This window comes from Babylonia areolata, chromosome 21 (genome assembly GCF_041734735.1).
Source record: "Babylonia areolata isolate BAREFJ2019XMU chromosome 21, ASM4173473v1, whole genome shotgun sequence".
Lineage (NCBI taxonomy): Eukaryota > Metazoa > Mollusca > Gastropoda > Neogastropoda > Buccinidae > Babylonia > Babylonia areolata.
In genome coordinates, this window is record NC_134896.1 from 9,083,442 (window position 1) to 9,089,688 (window position 6,247).

General features: G+C 40.4%; 1 non-coding gene across 1 annotated transcript; it reads left to right on the forward strand.

Moving 5' to 3' along the window:
* The first annotated feature begins 5,595 nt into the window (after positions 1 to 5,595).
* On the forward strand, positions 5,596 to 5,714 carry LOC143296748 (5S ribosomal RNA). The gene has a single exon (XR_013057170.1). It is a non-coding gene; the product is annotated as a 5S ribosomal RNA (ribosomal RNA).
* The last annotated feature ends 533 nt before the right edge of the window (positions 5,715 to 6,247 follow it).

Consider the following 6,247-nt stretch of genomic DNA (forward strand, 5'->3'; position numbering starts at 1 on the left):
TTTCAACTGCTCATTAATTTACAATGCAACGAGAAAATTAAAACCAGGACTACAAACATACCCATGCTTGACTCCATGCTTGACTTTATCTGATAGAATTATTCACCATGCTTTTTTTGCAGGTGATATTGCTTTACTGTTGTTGGTTTGTAAACTCAGATTAAACAGTTTATATTCTGCAACGCAAAGACTTGACCTAACAGAAAATATGGATAAAACGACTATACAGATTGCACGTGCAGCAGGAAAAGAGTTCATACTCTGCCAGTGAAAGTACGACAGACCCTTAGAGATATCCATTGTTCAGATTTCGCAGTATTTTGTGACGCTTGGTCGCAGTTAGTTCCGTCGTTACGCCAACGTCAGAATTGTTCCGACGAGTTCATTTTCGACTGCACAGCATGGTCACATGCTTTCCTGTCGTTGCATTACCCAGACGCTCTGATCTTATCGGTGAGAGGCCAAGGCAGTCAATGCTAACCCCTGGTCTCACATGATGATGCTCAGCTAATCGCGTGCGTGTTTACATTAAAAAAACATAGAATGGACCAATCAGCTTAATCGTTTGCCCGAACAAGGGAGAACGTGGCTAAATCAAATTGCGTTTCAGTCAAACAGGTCTGCGCCCGTTTGTTGATTTGGCACGGAGTCTGAGTGTTCCAAGGGAATTCAGAATATTCCAACTAAATTTCCTGATTGTTCCTGGAAACACTTGACAGGGGTTGGCATTTATGAATTTTCCCCTGTCTGATGGCAAACATCGGCCATGCACCAAGTGACTTCGACGTCTGTTGGCTGCATATTCTTCGTCAGCCTTATTGTCAATAAGATGCAGGTCGTATGCCCTTCTTCAGTCTGTTCATGAAAGAGATGCAGTATATTAAAAAAAAATTAATTAATTAAATTGGAAATATAAAAATTACACACAACACACCCACCCTCTTCATTCTTTAAAGAGAGATGTGGTAGGATGTTTTCAAGCTATATACAACTTCTTTCGACTTCTTGGATGAGAGATTTGGTAGGTTGTTTTCAAGCTATATCCAACATCTTCAAACTTTTTGAAGGAGAGATGTGGTAGGATGTTTTCAAGTTGTATCCAACTTCTTAAATGCTCGAGTCACTCTCAATGCTCCCGGTCACTTAATCATCTTCTGTTGTCTCTATCGTCGTCGTCCTAGCCGTAAAAACAGCCTAACATCTTCTCTGTTCTCGATGAGTTCCGAACTTTATTTGATTACTACAACCTTCGTTCTTGCAAACTTATCATCCTCGAAGACTTCAATTTTCATTTCGACAACCAAACTTCCACTGATGTCAAACGCCTATGTCTATCTCTGTCCAATCATTCTATCTGTGAGCTCGTTACAGAACCAACACACAGATCTGGCCATACTTTGGACTGGCTCATCACACATGACTCTGATGCTATGATTGCGTCAGTGACTGTAACTGACGAACTCTCTTCCGACCATTCTGCTGTCACAGTCTTGCTTAATATTTCAAAACCTGCCAGAACCAAAAAATCCGTTACTCGTCGCAACCTGAAATCCATCAACAGTAACACTTTCTCTTCTCAAGCTGCTGAACGCCTTTCCAAAATTTCTTCCCGCACCGACGTCTCTGCACATTACAACACTGTCCACTCTCAACTGCTGGATGAATATACACCACACACTACCCGCATGCTCCCTGATAGACCTTCCGCCCCATGGCACATACAAGACATTCGACTTGTAAGACGCAAACGTCGCCAATTGGAACGGGGATGGCGATGAACAAAACTGAAAGTCCACAATCAAATCTTCCGAAAACAAATAAATAAAGTCAAACATATGATCTCATCAGCGAAGAACTTCTTTTCTTCTCGAGTTCTCGATGCAACATCCACCAAATCTCTTTACTCTATCATGTCAAATCATCTCGGTTCTGCAAAAAAGACTCGTCTTCCTTCTGCCTACACTTTATATGAACTCCCCAATGTCTTCTCCTCTTTCTTTTTCGACAAAGTCCAAAACATTCGTACCATCTTAGACCAAATGCCTTTTCAGCCTGTTCATCCTGATCCTCAGTTCAACGGCACTCCTCTCCATTCCTTTAATCCATTGACTGAAACAGAAGTCCATGAAATCCTGTGAGCTCGATCCTATACCAGCCACTGTCTTTTCCCAGTGTGTCTCACAGCTTCTCCCCACAATTACCAACATTGTCAACTCATCCCTTCTCACTGAAACGTTTCCATCCACTTTAAAAACTGCAATCGTCTGGCCTCTTCTGAAGAAATCCAACCTTGACTAAAAAATTTTGAAAAACTATCGACCACTTTCCTGTCCAAACTCCTGAAGCAGCTCAACAGCCACCTTTGTTTCAACAATATCATCCACCCATTTCAGTCTGCCTACCGTGCTCATAGTATCGAAACCACTCTCCTCCACATCCTGAATATCCTACTGCTAGCGTCCGACTCAGGACAGATCTCCCTTCTCACTCTTCTCGACTTGTCTGCCACCTTTGAAACGATAGACCATTCAATTCTTCTTTCCCATCTTCATTTTACATTTGGTATCAAAGGCACTGTTCTAAACTGGTTCAAATCTTATCTCACTGATCGATTCCAGTCTGTCATTGTTGATGATTTCCAATCTGAACCCGTTAAAATCGAACAGGGATCTGTTTTAGGCCCAGTATTCTTCACACTGTACACTGCTCCTCTCGCTGAAATTATCAACCACCGAAATGTCAGTTATCATTCTTATACTGATGACACTCAACTCCAGAAGAGTGATACCCCCGAAAAACTGTCGTCGCACTTGCAAGAAACATCCAACTGCTTCCTAGACTTTCAAAACTGGATGACTCTAAATAAGTTACAATTGAACGCGGACAAAACTGAAGCAATGATCATAGGAACTAAACAAAAACTGCCTTCCATCACACCTGACAAAATCAAACTTGGCAGTACATCCATCCCTCTGTTCAGTTCAGTTAGGAACCTTGGCGTTGTCCTTGACAACACACTGTCCGTACAAGAATTTATCAGTCAGACATGTCAATCCTGCTACTGTCAATTGCGGCGCATCAGTTCCATCCGGAAATATCTGTCCATTGACGCAACATCTAGACTTCGTTTCTGTCATTCTCTCTCGCCTTGACTACTGTAACTCTCTATTGTCTGGTTTGCCTGCTTCACCCATTCAGCTCCTTCAGCGCATACAAAACTCTGCTGCCCGACTCGTCCTTAGAAAGAAAAGATCTGAGCACATCACTCCTCTTTTGCAACATCTCCACTGGCTCCCTGTCTCATACAGAATAAAGTACAAGATCAGCACTCTGTTATAAATGTAATCACAAATCTGCCCCTTCCTATCTCTTTGACTGCCTTCACCTCTACACTCCATCTCGCTCTCTACGATCGGCTTCGGATCCACTCTGTTTACGCATACCCAGATTCAAACACTCCACTGGTGGCCGCCGTTCTTTCTCTGTCTCTGGACCTTGTAATTGGAATGAACTTTATATTTCGCTTCGGCAAGTCTCCACACTCAGCTCTTTCAAGACTGGCCTTAAAATCCACCTCTTCCCAAAACAGGCTCCCTTCTCTGCCTCTTCCTTGTCTTCAGTTTCTCCAGTTTGAGTCATGCATGCGTGTGAATGACTGGTGCGAAAGCGCTTTGATTTGTATCTGCACAAGATTCATCGCTATATCAGTACCATTATTATTATTATATTGTTGTTGTTGTTGTTATATTGAATGAGAGACATCGTGGGATGTTTTCAAGCTATATACAACTTCCTGAAACTTCTTGAAGGAGAGATGTGGTGTGATGTTTTTAAGCTATATACAACTTCTTGAAACTTCTTGAAGGAGGGATGTGGTGTGATGTTTTCAAGCTATATACAACTTCTTGAAACTTCTTGAAGGAGGGATGTGGTGTGATGTTTTCAAGCTATATACAACTTCTTGAAACTTCTTGAAGGAGAGATGTGGTGTGATGTTTTCAAGCGAAATACAACTTCTTTAAACTTCTTGAAGGAGAGATGTGGTGTGATGTTTTCAAGCTATATACAACTTCTTGAAACTTCTTGAAGGAGAGATGTGGTGTGATGTTTTCAAGCTATATACAACTTCTTGAAACTTCTTGAAGGAGGGATGTGGTGTGATGTTTTCAAGCTATATACAACTTCTTGAAACTTCTTGAAGGAGAGATGTGGTGTGATGTTTTCAAGCTATATACAACTTCTTGAAACTTCTTGAAGGAGAGATGTGGTGTGATGTTTTCAAGCTATATACAACTTCTTGAAACTTCTTGAAGGAGGGATGTGTCTCACGTTCTTCCTTTCAACTGCACGTAGTGACTATTATTCTTTGAATTCAATTCAGTTTCATTCTCACAGGAGATACACACAAATAAAATCAAAATAAAGCATTTGTAATTTAGGTGATTATAGAACACATAGGCACATACACACATATTGTATCTAAATAATGGCATACATGTACACAATTAGTAAATTCAGTTCCAGAACAAAGTTGACACCAGGAGTTATATTCAGCATTTATATTGATAAATAGTATCCAAATTGAAAAAAACCAACAAAAAAAACACATTAATAATTATGGTGGTTGATATTACAATACAACATTTAGCACTGAAGAAAGTCCACAAGTTGATACCAGGAACTGTATTCAGCATTTATATCGATAAATAGTACCCAAATTGAGGGGTGGGGGTGGGGGGGAACCGTGAATATGGTGGTTGATATTACAATGCAACATTTAGCACTCAGTGAAGAAAGTCCACAACTCGCAGCAATGCAAGCAGCCATCACGCACATCATCTGAAGTGTCACGCTTCACAAAAGTATCGAAGAGAAAACTGAAAATGACTACATAGATCAAGCTTAAAAAATGAATTAAAAAATAAATAAATAAAACATCTAGCAGACAGCTTCTCCCAAAGAACGAAGGTGTTAAAAATATTAGAAAATGAAGAAAAAATCTCCATCAGCACACACATCACTCGGTGTTTAAAAGCTGACCTACTCAGTTACGTTAAGTGCATGCGTAACAAGCTGAAAATCAGCAGGATTCCTTATTCTTTGCCTGCCTATCAGTTTGACCTAGGAAAGATAAATGCAGGTAATATATACCCCGAACACTCCACCCTGCAACGATAATGGGGAAGGTGACGGCGGTTTGACAGCACTCAGGGGGAGAAACTGTTTCGAAACAAAGATCATATCCTGTGAAGAGTTATGTCTCTTCGACCCGCTGAGCAGGATTCGCCGTTTCGAGATTGTTTAGTCTCGTCGAAATGATGTATGCATGTATATCTGTCTAACAAGTTGCGTGCTTGTCTGTCTGTCTGTCTGTCTCTCTGACAAGATGTCTGTGTTTTTCTCTCCGTGTGCATGAACAGCAGTAGAAAGTGCAAACCGCAGTTGCGATCTCAGAAGACTGACACTTCATGTCACAGATTACTTTGTATTCAAGTGATATATTTACTTGTCAAAAGAGGAGAGACAAAAGCAAGTGAAAAGCTGGAACGTTGGTTCAGGGTGTGAAATATGGATCTTGAATGTCTGTCAATCGTCGCCAACGGCCATACCACGTTGAAAACACCGGTTCTCGTCCGATCACCGAAGTTAAGCAACGTCGGGCCCGGTTAGTACTTGGATGGGTGACCGCCTGGGAACACCGGGTGCTGTTGGCTTTCACTTTTGCCGATGGAAAAAAAAAATCTTTCTCTCTTAACGCTTCTGCCCTTGCCTCTTTCTTTCCCTGGATTTTCACGAATTCCTCGGTTTTGTTTTTGTTTTTTTGTTTTTGTTTTTGTTTTTTTTTAAATTGAAAGGCCTACTACTCTTTGAAAAACAATATTAAAACTCAAAGTTAGCTGTCATCGTGTCTGACAGCGCATTTCTTTTCACATTTGTTTCTTTCTAGTCTCAGAATGTGCTGGGGTTTCAGTTTTGTCGTCATTCTTAATTCAAATGTTTTGATCTTTTTTTTAAATTTTATTTTTATTTTTTTCGTATGTTCTTTTCTCTGCATATACAACTAGAGAAGGAAACGATCGAAATAGACATAGGGAGTGTTTACTTGTCACGTTGTTTACTAGATGGTTCTGGGCTTGATAAAGAAACAGTTCGCTTCTTTTTTTTTTCTTTTCTCTGTCTCTGTCTCTCTTTTTCTTCTTTTTTGTTGTTGTTGTTTTGTTTTGTTTTGAAAAATTGAAATTCTTTA